The sequence below is a fragment of the Eutrigla gurnardus genome, assembly GCF_963514095.1.
Source record: "Eutrigla gurnardus genome assembly, chromosome: 3".
NCBI lineage: Eukaryota > Metazoa > Chordata > Actinopteri > Perciformes > Triglidae > Eutrigla > Eutrigla gurnardus.
The window spans coordinates 23,697,692-23,713,724 of NC_139917.1; the positions used below are offsets into that span (position 1 = coordinate 23,697,692).

The window sequence follows — 16,033 nt, forward strand, 5'->3', positions numbered from 1 at the left end:
AGATGAGTGAGTCAGATAAGAATTGTTTTCTTTCTTTTCCTAAATGAGATGACAGAGCAACATAGTACAGAAATAGATGCCATATCATAATCTCATTATAGCCATTTTAACCTCCGGGGAAGCTAATAGATTTACAGTATGAGCAGAAATAAGCAAGGCAATATCATTTACAAAGTCTGTGTGTATTTTTGTGAGTGCAGATTTAGCTTATGCATCCATTAGTTGTATATCTATTTATTTTTTCTTTGTTTATGACTTTATAACTTCACTTGCAGACATAGCTTGACCTTTATTTATGTTATACCGGTGCTAACATCTGCAGATTGGTGAGCAATGAGCACAAGATTTTTGGATGACATTGGCCGGGCACATTATTTTTACATCTTGCATCCCAGGGCTGTACGTGCTTCAGCTATTTTTGTGACTGTCAAAAACAAGTTGTTTCTTCCATGCAGCTGCCGACAGTAAAATAATAAGGGGATGGAAATTAGTCATGTGGAAGAAGCTCGTTGTAGGCATTGATTAACAGATGAGTTTCACGCTGTTTATGTAATGTCTTCAAAGACATGCATATGGGTCTGAACAGCAGACTTTCTTTTTTTTTATTAATGAGGTTTAATGAAAGTGATAATGAACTAAGGCAGTGACTCTCAGTCCTTGTCCTTGGGACTCCTGGTGCACCACATGTTACTCATTATCCTTTATGTTTTACAAATTGTACACATCAGTTACAATTTTGAGGCACACGGAATGCTTATCCAGCGCTTTTCATACGAACAAAATAGAAACACATTAATAATTAAATAAAGTATATTATTATATTGTTATTATAAGAAAATGTAGGTCAGGTCAATAACTGACCATATGCGGCAACAACTATTAAATGAGTATTTCATTATTTATTAGGCATGTTATTGAAATTTGACTCAAGAATTGCACGCACACACACGCACATACATACACACACACACACACACACACACACACACACACACACACACACACACACACACACACACACACACACACAAAGCTATTATAATTCTGCCAAAGAGTTTCCTGAGCTCCTGTGTGGAGCCTCAGGACAGCCAGCACACTCCCAACCCCCCGTGTGGTGCTTATACGAGGGCTTCATGTCTCTTCTCCCCTCACATTGTTGCCATATCTATAACTGCACCGTCTGCGCCTGGAAGTCTCCTGTAAGTCAGAGTTAATGCAGCCGAGGATGGCGCTGCCCGAGGAAGAGTCGGAGTGCCTTCTGGCGCAGGCTCTCTTGTGTTTAATGGCTGATGCCGTTTGCTTACTCCTCTCATTACACTGGCTCATGTTTAGACTGAGGTCCTGTCACTGGCTATTAGCATCTGTGGTCAAGCAGTCTATGGATGAGGGGAAGCATCTGGCGTATCATCAAGGACATCGTAAGTACGAAATGAGCAGTTTATTTAGGATGTGGTAGACACAGAATTGAAAGATGAAATCCAAGGATTCATAACAATTAAAGTTTTGAGATTTGAGATATGTTGCTTCTATAATAAAATAATATAATAAAATTAGGACCATTTGGTTCTAGCGGCCTCTCTGGCCATAGATGGAACTGCAGGCAAGCCTCTGGGACCTCATCTCCCTCACCTAACAGTGTCAACTGTCTCTCATCTGCGTGATGCCTTCAAATGCTCCACACTAAAAGGAGGTCCATTGTTTTCCCTCGTTCACGGTCACTTTGGTTCTTGCTGACTTTCCTTCTTCACTTCCATTATTTTTATGTTTCTTTTTCTTCAGACTGGTAGTTGAATGGTCTTCTTTGTCTGGCTGTTGATACTCCATTGTGAGTCAGCAGTAATGAAACGTACCTGGCTGCACCGGTCAAACACTTTAGGCTAGAGGGAGCCTGACTCAGCAGTTGGAAGTTACAGATTTCCGATTACAAGTAAACGCAGCGTACTTCTGCGAGTAGCTCCACCTGGGCACACTCCGCTGCTGACTGACGTAAAAAGCATCACTCATTTTTGAATTTTGCACAGGAATCTTGCCACAGACATAGACACCATTGTTTTAACTCACTCTTTGATAGATAGTAACTTAAAAGACAATAGATGAAATGTTACAGAATGCCACTTTAACTGATATGTTGACGGTATAATATTTTAGCAAAACATTTGTATAGACTAGCTGCATGCTGATAAAGCAAAGTAAAGTAAAGTTTCTAATGGAGCAATGTGTCATAACCTAAACCAAGTTTTTGAATTCTCAAGCAGAAGCTTCTGGAAAACTCAGACCTTCTACAGCCTTTTCACACAGAGGTAGGTTACAGACACCATAAAGACTTTATTATCCATCTCCCTTGCTCAGAGTCAGTACAATGGCATCAGGAGGCTGTAAACTACCAACCTCTATATTTCTGTTTTTACTGTAGGAGGAAGGTATCCCAAAACAGCCTGAAAAATAAAGGTAGGTCAGTGAATGTTAACATGGACAGAAACTTGTAGAGGTAGTACTGGAATATAACAAGTGCGTGTGAAAACAGTGTGCGAGAGTGTGGAAAGACCCTTTCCTGCTACACATTTAGGGCCGAGATCAAAGACATTGCAAGAGTTAAAATGGTTTGTAAATGTCAGCCCAGAATGCACAATGTGAAGTGTCTCGAAGGTAATAAATTGTGGACTGGTTGATTGACTGATCCGTACATAGTTCACTAGCTCCTGAAAAACACCACCGTACGTAGTTACATGCAACGGGATGTCACGCAGCCATGCAGGGGTTGAAGAATAGAAGCATGAAGAAGAGGGGGGGGGGGGGGGGGGTTTAAATATGACGTGTGTCGGGCTGTAAGCCAGGGTTTAAGATGCATAGTTTTAGGAGAATAAGAAAAGGAGCAAGGGGAAATGTCTGGTTATCAGACAGAGAGAGAGAGAGAGAGAGAGAGAGAGAGAGAGAGAGAGAGAGAGAGAGAAGGGGATAAAAAAAAAGTCTAGTCCTGCAGCAGTGGTATGGGAAGCTAGAGCAATGCTGCCTGCAGCCTGCCTGAACTGAATAGCAAGTAGTTTGCGAGGGAGGGACTGAAGGAAGGGCAGCAGGAGAGGACAGGAGCGAGGGAGGGAGATGCTGAGAATAGGTTAGAGAGGGTGAGAAAATAAGAGAGCGGTGTGATATCTGTGAGAGCAGAAATGTGGCGAAGGGAGAAAAAAAAAGGCGAGTCAATGGGTTGAGGAGAAGGTTTGAGTATCATTGATGTACTTTTCTTTCACCACAGAGCAGAAAACCGTCAATTTATCACACACCAACTTGCCCACACATGCATACACAAACATGACGGGGCTGTCTGCGGGAACCCGCTGCTGTGTTTTGAAAAGAGCAAAAGCTTGAATACAAGTCAAATGCGCCGGATCGGCTAGACCATCTGAAACAAGGGCCGCTCGAGGTCAATGTGGTTCAAGGACGGACGCTTAATACCAGGAGACATGATCCCATTTTCTCATAATTTGAATCTTTCCTGCATTGCATCCTTTCTCTGTCGCTCTGTAGTGGATCAAACCAATCAATGACATGTTCCCAATTATGGGACTTCCGCACGCTAAACAAATGACACAAAATAGACATTACTGTAGACTGCCAGGGTCGAATACTCAAGTACTTTACCATTCCACCGCTGTCCAAGCCAGACGCCCTCAATTACGTACATCCACATGATGTATCATCAATATCCTTTATGTCACAAATATTGCCGTTGGCACTGATTATGATGGCTGTCATGTTAATACTCAGAAGTCTTGCTCTATGATCGCATAGCGGCATTCACAATACATTATTGTGCTACAAAAGGGGGAATGTGTTAATATACCTCCACAATTATTCTGCGTGTGAGAAAAGAGTCACATTTGGGCAATTCCATGATCACTTCTGTGTTTTTTATGTGATTTGATGTACACTTCAATCAAAATATGTAAACGGAATTATGGGGACACGTAGAATGAGTACGAGTGAATTCGATATGTGACTGATAAACACGTGCGGAGGGAGCAGACTGACTTGTGTCGACATTATCTTCCTTCACACTCGCCTCTGACTCCATCCCTGCTTTCCCAATGGTCTCTTTCCACTCATTGCTCTCGACTGTCAAAACCACCCCTTGCTATGTGACCTCTTAACTACAGAAGAGCAGAGCACACTATTACAGTAGCTGCACAAAGTCGACGGACGAGAAAACAGGTTTTTCGGACGCTGACGCATTTAGGTACCATTCACACGCTGCTTCTCAAAAAGTTACTGACACAGTGGTTTCATAGAGTTCAATGCACAGGGACGGCAAGAATAATAGCCTCACATTATACAGAACATGTGACCAGCAAACAAGCTCTCCAGAGCTGGCAGGCCTTCGCTGTCACTGTGAAGGTGGCGGTTGTCAGGGATGGCTAGGGCTATAAAGAATGATATGCATGTTTTTGTACAGCCGGATAATGATGACTCAAGCTGCTCTCCTGGGTGGGCGGCTGTGTGTAGGTAGTATTAATCAGGGATTAGGATTCTTTGGGAAAAAGGAAAAATGCCCTTAAGTCTGACAGCAAAATGTAGCCAGTGGATCAAATACAAAACATGCTAATGATGGGCACGATAACAATAACGTACCTGCTGCCTAATGTTGCCGAGCACAATGCAGAGACGGCCGCTGTGCACACTATCAACAAATATACTGTATGGAGCTGAAACAACCTGCTATAATGATCCGGGGTGGAACGGACTTCAAAGAGCGGCTGGAGCCGGCTGAACTGGTGAAATGATTATGTCTCCCACCGTCCTTTCATGTGGGCTTTATCAGTCCAGCCACGCAGCAGCACAAGCCACTAACGGAGTTGTTGCTGCTATTAGTTACGAGGAATAAGGAAAAGTAAAGCCATAGAATATCTGAACATGATGTAAGTGCACTGCGTGAGGATGGATTAGAGGATAGGACTTACTGTCATGGTGGGTGTTTGGGGATTGATGTCTTTTCAAAGGACATCCATTCTCTTTCTTAAGCTGATGTATTCCTACAATGGTTACCGCTATTCAAGTCCATCCAGTATTTTCAGGAAATGACATGTAGATATCACCCTTGAAAATATTGGCCTGTCGTTTATCAAACCGTCTTGGAAACCGCACAGATTCAAGCACTCGGAAAAGACATATGAACCTCTCTACGTCTGATTTATTAAACTGTTGCTCGGCATCTAAATGAGCGCTGATTTGATCACAGACTGATAAATTGATCACAGACTGATAAATTGATTCAACTGTGGAAACAAGGAGATGCCGCAGCAGTCCCTTATTTACATACCACACACCCTAATTTATGCATGTTTGGCAACCCCTTGGCCTATTAAAAGAGGTGCCCGGGTTTTGCAAAATGGCGATAATGCTACATGATCAAGAGGAGAATGCAAAAGGTCCGCCGTGACTAGATTCACCGGAGAGATCCATCAGCAGTTCTGCTCCATAAAGACATTTCAATGTCCAATTAAATTGCTGTGCAATTGCTTAATAATACATTGTTAGACCTATATGACATAAAAACCTTGACGTGCTATAAATGCACACTGTTGTCCAGGTGCAACGCGTTTGCAATGGGTGTACATAATTAGAAAGAAACACTATGCAATCATCAACAATAGCGCTGCAATACTTTTATGACGGCCTTTGTAATGTTAATGTAGTTTTGTTAAGCAGTGTCTGTGGCTCTAAGTGGCGATTTGAGGTGTTGTTTTAGATTGCTTTAATTGCAAATGTGTTCATATCACTATATATTTCCTGTATAAACATCCTTGAAATGAGTGGATATGTTCTCCAAGCGAAGGTGAGGATGATGAGACACCATGTAACTACTGAGTGTCAAAAGAACATTAACATACAGTATCAAATACATATACTGTACAATGAGGGGGGTTTATATCCAGAATCCAGAAGGACATGCAAGTTCTATATAACGTTTTTATGAAAATTCAGTGACGCAAAAACACTGGCCGTTATGATATCGCTGTGTGCTCTGGCAATAACAGTTAGGTTAGATCGGGAGCACTATAACAGGAACTTGTGGGGATCACAAGGAGGGTGAAGTGTGCCCCCGGGCTGGCCAGCCTTATTTTCAATGCTGTGACGGGGTCAGGTCTCTGCTGAGGGTTATCGTCTTAATTATGCATGCACCATCTGGTGGACAAGGCGCTGGTATAGGTGGGCAGCTGAATAGACAGTAGCTGATAGAGGAATGACAAGTTGGATAAAGGCGATTCCCGGTCGCCCTTCTTAGACACTTAAATAGAGTGACGCCAAAGGAAAATCTAGACAGCTACTCTTTTGTTACTCAAAAATAATTAAAGTACAAAATGACACTACTTCTAACAAATGAACCATGCTGAAAAAAGCTGGGCGGTTCAGGGGCTGAAAATCTAAAATGTGTCCATATAAACATATATGCTCATGTACTGGTTTTTGTTATTTAATCAAAGTAAACATGACAACATATAGTAGCTGCAGATAAAATCATTCCTCTGAAATATACGTAGCTATTTGGCAACATATATATTTTTTCCGATAGCACCACCCCACACTGGAGCAGTTCATCAGTTTGTCAACGAGTTCACGACTTTGTAAACAAAAGGTTTCTAAATTTCTAGGTATGAAATTACTGGTGTGGAGAGAGTAAATCATGCAGAAACATTTCTGAGCAGTCAAGACACTGAGCAAAAACACACACAGAGGCACACACAGCCACAAAGACGGCAGAGAGGACGTGATGCTGAGCATTTTTCTCTTGTCAGAGGATTTAGCTGCCATTGTCTGCTGCCAGAGACAGTACTCTGCATTTTAATCAAGGGTGCAGTTTTGAATCCAGTGGCCTTATGGTGTGATAACCATTATGTTTTTTTTTTCTTGAGCTTGGGGATGCGTCATCACATCACATTGCACAGATCTGCCTTACAGTCAGTTAACAGTATGATATGACGCTTCAGCCACTATAGAGCAAACCACTGTCACAGCACTGGTGTCATTTGCTCCATATGTACAATAAAAAAAAAACATCACCTGCCAACAACTGTGACACAGTAAATCTGAAATAAAACTGAATTGCCCTGAAGGCATTGCTACGGGATGTAAATTCCAAAGCCCAATTCCAACTTGCCAGTAGAACAATCTGCATGACAGATGTACACCAACTGCTACCATATGAGTTTTTCATGAATACTGTGATTTGTAATAACTGACTAGCTGAAAAGACAAAAAAGTCCCTAAACTTCTTTTGCACTGTGACACAATGGTGTTAGGATGTCCTCCATTTGTTCAGCACACACCAATAGACATGCATGTTAAGTACTTTAACAGGATTTATCCTATCATTGCCCTTGACCAAGGCAGTGGCCTGAGGAATGGAGCTGAGGACCCCACGGGGATTAATAAAGTCAGACTTTAACAACCCCCTTTAGTCATTATAAAGGGGTGTTGTGGGGATTCCCTTTTTGAACACAAAGGACATACCTTTTTGCACAGAATTCTACAAAATTCACTCGTGCCAAAGCACTGCACCAAGATAAAGAGAACGATAACGGTGTTCCACATTTGTAACAGACTTATAAGAATAATGATACATTATTCATGAGCACTAAAAGCTACAGTCTTTGTTCCATCCTCACACTGTGCGTAGACATGACAAACTGATCTGTGAGACAATCACATTAGATGCTACCTGGACTGAATGCAGCAGACACTCAGGCAACATCCAGGTAACGTAGCCTTTCCATTGTCTTGTTTCCACTCACTATGGTATTTATTTCACTTCCGCTCGGAGGTTTATGATTGATTTCAACTTTATACGGGGTTCAAATGTTTAATATTTTTTTATGGGAATGGAGTCAAGATCTGTTGGCAAGAAATACCAGTTAAGTGAATATAATGAAGTACCATGTGAACATGTGCATCCAGCCACACAGACACAAGCACTCTCACAAATGACAGATTACAGTGTCGAAACCACTAAGCTGATGTCACTTTAATTTTACCAAGTGCAATAGAAATGTACCTACTAATGAATGCCACTCAAATAGTGTCTTTTGCCAAAGTGAACCGGGTTACATCCTGTGCTGCACGTGGTCCAGCAAAGCTTGGCCTTGAAGCATAACGCTGTGTCACTTCATCCTTTGCCTTATTAGCAACAATTCTTTTCAAGAGACCAAGATGAGTTTTTCATTTGTCCTACAACATTTTGTCTGTGTAGCCAGAGCTATATAGCATACACCTCTGCTCCTCCGAACTCCACTTTCACCTAAAACCTACTTAAAACACATACATATATAATATATATAATGCGTGACATTCCTTCGACACAACAAGTGTATTTTAATTTTTGAGGGATCATGTTTGAGCATGTTCATTAAACCTGTTCATGCATTATGTGTGGAGGGACCTCGTTTATAAGCACCGTGTACAAACTTCCCATGCAAGAAAGTGGTGAAAGTGGAAGGGGATGAAATTATTTGTTTGTGACAAGATGATATCAGGGCTATCATACTGGAAGAGTTTTATGGAAGCTCACTACATTTGGGGAAATTATTTTACAATTATTCAATACTAGATCTTTATGATAAATGAATCATAATATCTATCTATGCAAGATATTTCAATTTCCATTTATTAATATGTCAAAATGCTGCTGGTGATTGCGATCTGGAGCTAGTAGGTTCCAGACTGGTTCCAACCATTTAAAATGCCTCCGCAACATTAACATAGCAATGATCATTACATCCTCATTGGTTCATGTCATTCCCCGGTTGGTCAAACCAAGGGGGGAAGTCATCATGGGCCTTTGCGTTATCAAATGTTTGAATAATTATACAACTTTTATTGTTTTACTGCATAGTATGATACGTATTAAGTCAGTATTACAAAATGTGTCTGATTGATCAATTGCCATTGGTAACCACGTGTGAAATGTGAAATGATGAATGACAGTCAAATGATGTACTTTGGAGACCTGGGTCACCTCACGCAGCGGTTGTAAATCATTTCCGTGTCATCGTGCTTTTCGGACACCGTGCAACTAATTCTCACCATCAAAGTGAGACTTGAGTAGAAGCGAAGGAGAGCTCCAGTGAACACCGCCACCTGTGGCTCTGACACTAGATAAGCAGCAGGGAGGTTCTTGGCATCAGCCTTCACACCAGAGCTTTTTTCAAACATTACTTGACATTAATATAATTAACTGCTGCTGGATATTGCCTGGATATTTCTGCATACATGTATCTGCATTCCTGTGTTTGAATGTATCTCACACAAGAAAATAATGATAAGGACATTCACACAAAGACCAGCAGTTAATGAGAATGTTAGTTGTGGCCGATTGAAAGAGTGATGCAGACTTGTGGGCAAAATGTCTGGCTGAATCCGTTATCAAAGGAAAGCAAAAACAGAGTTTCTAGTACATCATTACTGCATGTGCATTGCTAGGTACAAGACGTAATGTGTCAAATGTGCTACCAAGCCATGTCTTGTATTAGAGATTTTATTATTGGAGTTTTCGATTCCAAGTTCTAAGTTAGAGTCCTCACCTTACCTTGCAGTAGGGACACAAGGGGTAAAGGCAGACGTCATTTTCAATACAAATTTACAAGTGTTTCAGCCTTTTGCATCAGAGACTCCTCTGTTCGCTGCATTTTGCTCTCTGCCTTCCCAACATAAGAGAGGCTAGCGGACACATGAAGGATGTAGAGGCTTGTTTGGCTCTGGATGAGGCAATATGCCAGGCTAGTCAGGGCCATCAAAAGTGGGGACATGCTGCTCCAGAGAGCCGGGTTTTGCAAACGGGCCTGGTGGCTCTCAGTGGGATTTCTGCGTCATCTGACAGCAGAACAAAGTTCCTTTGGCAGACAGAGCCACAGTCACTGCCGCTGTTTGATGTGGTCTCTGAAGCCAAAAACATTAGAGCCAGAACATAGAGAAACAGTAAGGAAAAAAATATGTTAAAACATGCAATTCAATTAAATACATTATGAACCCCCGCCCCCAGATCTGGGTGAAACACTGGCTGTGGTAAGTAGCTACCGGCTGTGGCGGCAGGTGAAGAAGTCAGATCTTGTTTCTGCTTAAAAGCATGTTGAACACAAAGTGTGACTGCTGTGTGCGGCGACATGGCAAAATCTCTCTCCCTCTCTCAAGGAACACCTTGCTTTGGACAGAGCTGGAAGTGAATCTGTCTCTGGTAATTAGGGAAGCGGGTGACCCTTTTCTCAACGTACTGTAATCTACAATCACTGTGTCGTACTTCATCATGTAGCATCATGGTTCGAAGAGGAAGCTTAAAAATAAATAACAATTTATTTAAATAATAAATAATTCTAGTTGTCTAACCCTTACATTGAGTAAATGGTCACTCTACTACATAATGCAGGAGAGCTGACTAGGCAAGAGTCATGTTTTATTTACAAAATAAATAGCAACAATAATCAGCTTTCGCCTAAGTGCGAGGATGTTATGTATACTAAGAATAAGCTGATCAATCTCGCAGCGATTGAAAAACGAGACGAGTCAAATGTTGATGCATCTTTGGGTACTGATGCTGACGAATGTGATGTTGGAATTCATTCCCCGGTAAATGCCTGCTGACGGGTTGTCTTGTTGGCAAAATCAGTGATAAGATCTTATTGTTAACTGGCAAAATAATTGGTAGAAAAGTGCAATGGCTGTTCCGTCTATGGGACATTGTTGATCTCTGGTAGTTTTTCCACCCCTTCCGACTTGCTGTAAACCCCAGCAACTATCACAGATCACGTGCACAGCCTCTCAATCTGTTTATAATATACCATAATGACTTTTATTATGAGCACCACCCTTTTTCAGGACTGCTTTTTTGAAAAAAGAGAAATATTAATATAAATTAAATCTGACCAGAATGTACCAGTAACAGTAAGACACTGAAAAAGAATGATGTGCTTGCTGATATACCTTTCAAATGAAACAGTCTTGTTTGAAAAGGGTCAAACATCAGACTGCAGCTCACTTGGTAGGCCTATATCTAACATAACCTAACCATGTTAAAATGAAAAATAGAACCATAGGATCTATTTGATTTAGAACGCCTGCCTCATTGATCTCCATGATCTTAAATCTCCATCCCAGTTCCTGGTTCAACCCCTGTGAAAATGATGATGGATCATCTAGCATAAGCATTACTGTCTTTTGAAGGTCGTTGAAGGTTTGTCAGAAAACATGTGAAGCCAGTGGTATCGTAGGAAACTTGCAATGAATCCATCGATACCAAACATGTACCCCCCCGCGCTTCGGGAAAGGAGCGAAATATTGCTCCAAAGTTGAACTGCTTTTACTGCGAGGTCTGCGACACCTCAATGTCAGATGATTGCTTGTAATAACTTTTAGTAGCCACTTCATGAGCTCACCTTGTCTCATGTCCTCTGTAACATTATGAGGAGATGATGAGGGACCTGCCGTTGCTCCACTCTCTGTGGCTGTTTCTGGAATGGAGGGCCATGTGTTTCATGACGTTAAGCTTCACTGGGTAATGCTGATATATATAAATCACATGCCGTTGCAGCTATGATGCTGACTAATTTATGATACTTACAGATGGATATTGTCCAAAACAAATATGCTCCAAGCTAGATTCCTGGCTTACTGTCTTCAATCCAAACAAACTGCTGATATTAGCTCAACTGTGTTGTGCTCACCTCAACTCAGTTTTCCCTCTGTTTGCATTCGTTCCCTTTCCTTTCATTTACTTTTTCTATTTTCGTAGCCAAAGTCATTTGTGCTCCCGGATCTGCACTCACTCAGCTAATTTAGCTGCATTTACACACAAAGCCTAGCACAAAAAAACATTACATTTACATTTAGGTCATTTAGCAGACGCTTTTGTCCAAAGCGACTTACAATAAGTACATTTGTCAAAAGAAGGAAACAAAGAAACCACGACGTATCATTGCCGATGCAGTAAGAGCTAAAAATAGAACAAGTGCTAGGTCCTCATCTGAGTAAAGTAGTACTTCAAGAGTAACAGTGCTACGATCCGAGTTTTTTTTTTTTTTTTTTTTTTTTTTTGGGGGGGGGGTCGAGGGAGGGTGTTAGTGGGTCATGCTATGTAGAGTCGAGGTGAAGTCTGAACAGGTGAGTCTTGAGCCTTTTTCGGAAGATGGCAAATGACTCTGCTGTCCTGACATTGGTCGGGAGTTCGTTCCACCACTGAGGCGCCAGAACAGAGAAGAGTCTGGACTTTGCTGAGCGACATTTGTTTGATTTCAGCGATGGTGGTACCAGCCGGCCAGCTGAAGTAGAGGAGCGGAGTGCTCGCTTCGGGGCATGAGGTTTGACCAGTGTTTGAAGGTAGGCAGGTGCCGTTCCATTGATGGCCCTGAAGGCCAGTGTCATCGTCTTGAATTGGATGCGTGCTGCAACAGGGAGCCAGTGGAGGTCACGGAGGAGGGGGGTCACATGGGAGAATTTGGGTAGATTGAAGATAAGGCGTGCTGCAGCGTTCTGGATACGCTGCAATGGTTTAATCGCATAGGCCGGGACATCTTACGCCTTTTGTAAGGCACGACAGAGTCCTTAGAGAGTCGGCCATTAGCCCCCCCATGACAATCCCCCCCGGCAATTCTATCCGTAAGCATACAAAATACAATGTTGATGATAATTATTAGTTGTTTCCAGATTATTAAACTTTACGATTTGATTTGACTTTTGATGTTGAGATCACAATTTGACTAAAACTTTTTTTTTCCAACAATGGAGGCTTGATTCGTTAAAATCAACAGATCACTGGTGTCTTGCCACTGTCATTTATATGTTCATATGCTTCCTTAAAATGAGAAGAGCATGACAAATACTATTGTTTGCCTACAAAATGTATTTTTTGATAGTTATTATGATCGGCAAAACTCCTTTCAGCACTGTCACAATAATTGAAACACCTTCTCTATGTAGATACATCACTTCATACAGGTATGTATTTTTGACATTTTCTTTACATTTTGTCTACTTGACAATGTTCTTGGTTAGTCTGTCTAAAGCGAGTTGAGGGTTTGACTCGACCCACTCATTTGTCTGTATAGATATTTACTGTTCTTTTCTGTTTATCCACCTGTATCTTCGGCAGTACTTAACAACATGTGTCTCAAAACTTTTCTATTGTTGCCTTTTTTTCTCCCACTATCACCTTTTCCGACTTTTTTGTACTTACATCCCTTCTGAGTCATGCTGATATATTCTCTGCACATTTCCAAATATATACTCAGTAAACACGTTTCTTTCGGAAACAGATTTTAGCCAATGTAACCAGCCGGGACTTCAAATAGCAAGTAATGTCACTGTAGCTCAGGGGAGACCAGGTTCAGAGGCAGTTACTCTTTAACCTAACATTACAATGGGGCTGATTGCCGGTGCCAGACATGGAGGTTTCAGCATCTCAGATGCAGCCATCCGCCTGGAATGTTTGAACTCTATGCTGCAGAGTTTACAGAGAACAGTGCAACAAGTAAAAAAAAAAAAAAAAAAAAAAAAAGTGACAGGAACAGTTCTGCCGGCAGAACACCATGTCAAAGAAAAGAACGACACAAGTGCACCAAGCAGCTTAGTACATCTGGGGTATGGAAGGAAGCATTGCCGAAGGTGCAAGCACTTCATCCAACCTTGAACTTAGATGCCTGGAACAAGAGCAAAAGGCTTCAGTGGACAGGTGATCACTGAAAGTAGGCAAACTTTCATTCCCCCTTGTTCTAGTTAGAACTAAGATCTAATACTACTAAAAGAACACCAGGGTGGTTTCCAATGTGTCAGAAAGCAGAGGACAACTCAACACTATGCAGTCACAGTATGGTACAGGGGTTGTCAGAACTTTATGCCAAGACCAGTCACTATTGTTTATTGGGATTTTTTTTGAAGTGGCGATGTCTTTTATCCAACCAACAATGAAAGCTGCGCTGCTCAAACTGAAAGAGAAGCTGGAGCATCAAAGAAGGTGAAGAGGCAAAAAACAGCTCAAACTGTGTCAGATATGAAGGATGGCATCAAATAAATAGCAGGGGGTTCGGAAAACAGCACAAACATTTAGTAAAAGTTTCAAACATGTTGTGGACCGGCTTGTGTTCAATAAAGAAAGTTAGAAATGTTTTATGATGGCTGCCCAATTTACACAGTGCAGAGCATTATTTTTGTGGTGGGAGAGAAACATAAAACTAGAGGCAATTTAAGATCACACCGCTTCCACAAGCCACCCCCAGATTTATCGTCACGCAGTATTTCCTACCGACGATGATGCACAATTTCTTTACTTTACCAATTATGGCCTTTTCAGACAGATTCTTAATTCTTTTTTTTCTCTCTTGATATATGCACTGCCTATGCCGATCCTCATGTTCACATCACCATGGACGAAATATCAGAGCTTTGCTACGCTTGTCACCCGCCTCGCTCTAAATCTCCTTTCCATACATCAACCCAAACTTTCACCCACCTGTAAAGCCTCAAACATGGGCAAATCATGAGACGCTTTATTGATTTTTCTGTTTGAGCAGTCAACGGTGCTTACTGGAGCAAAATTTGTATCAAATAAAAACTGCTTCATTGAGTTGTAACCCATAGTGATAGCCATGAACCCCCCTGTCACATGCTCCAGTGAACGTAATGATTGTATGTTTTTCCTCTCTGGTTTACTGCAGATGCAGTAAGTGTAAAGTCCTTGAAAATCATAGGATCTTTTCATTTTTCTGCATATTGTGTAGGAAATCCAGGATGTATACTTATACACAACTGTCTTCACACTTTTGATTTAGTCAATAGATGCTGTATCTGAGATAAGACCAGGATGGTAATGATTAGAGATCGCCCTGGCTATCTCGTTGATCTTTGAGTACATTTTCTCCGTTCCCGTTATCCTAAACTGCTGATTATATAATGAGATTGTGTCACTGAAAGTACCAAAGAAGATAGAAAATAAGCACTAAAACTTGGTCTAAGTCTAAGTCCACTTGTGACCCTTTTAAACTGAGAGAGAGGAATCTCCATCTGCCGGAGGTCACGCTCAACTGCAGATGCAGGATCATCTCTTTGCCGTTTCCTCACCACGCCGCTGACGGCCACGCCACGGCACAGCGTCTGCACCGATCCCCAGCCCCAATCCCTTCCCTGCTGTCCATCAACATTATCTCTAGCAGTGGGCCAATTAGTTATCATCTGCCTTGTTTTGTTGGGCTCACACAGTCAGGCTTCATCTGATTCAATAAATGATTTGAATAATACGTCTGTAATCATGGATGCTGATCATTTTGAGTCTTATTTCATCCCTCAAATCAATTCAGTCTGCTGACAATACACCACAGCCACTAACCATCTTATGACAAAAACCTTCCAAGACTAGCAAATTAAATGATTGCATAATTAGCCACGTACATAAAATCATGCTTTAAACTTCCTAAATCCATTTAAATGTCATGTTTGATTACATAATATATTTCAGTCAGGACCACTTTGTCAAAAATAATCTTTATTTATTTGCACAAGTTTCATTTGGCGGTATGGTACTGTTCTGGGACTCCCTGCTCTTCCACGCGCTTGCGTGGAAAGCCTGAGGCAGGAAGAGCACCTTCCTGCCCTTCATGAGCCATCATGAACGGCATAAGCAGGGAGCGTAGCAGCAAAGAAAAACCCAGACAGAGCAGAGCAACCGACAAGAACAAAGGTAAGGTACATAACAGATGACAGGAGGAGCTGGGGTGGAGGTGGGTTGAAAACGCCGGCAGAGGAAGCAACGAGGGAGGTCAGGCTGGAGCGGTTTAAATAGTGCGCTCTGAATGCAATTTCCCAATAGGAAGCGAGCACGGGGAGTCAGCTGAGCCGTCAGCTGATCTCCTCGGTTTTGACAGCTACGCTGTTGCTGCTGATTTAGAGCTTGACGTCGTGGCCTGCCAGAACTAACGCTACGCTTGATTCTAACAAAATGTTTTTTTTAGGAAAACAACAAAATGAGTGGTCATATGGGAAGCCAGTGCGGGATCATGTCCTTGTC

General features: G+C 41.8%; 1 protein-coding gene across 1 annotated transcript in view; it reads right to left on the reverse strand.

Annotated features, from left to right (window-relative positions):
* Positions 1–16,033, reverse strand: part of ctnna2 (catenin (cadherin-associated protein), alpha 2) — a 263,054-nt gene that overhangs the window by 74,788 nt on the left and 172,233 nt on the right. The window lies entirely within an intron of this gene.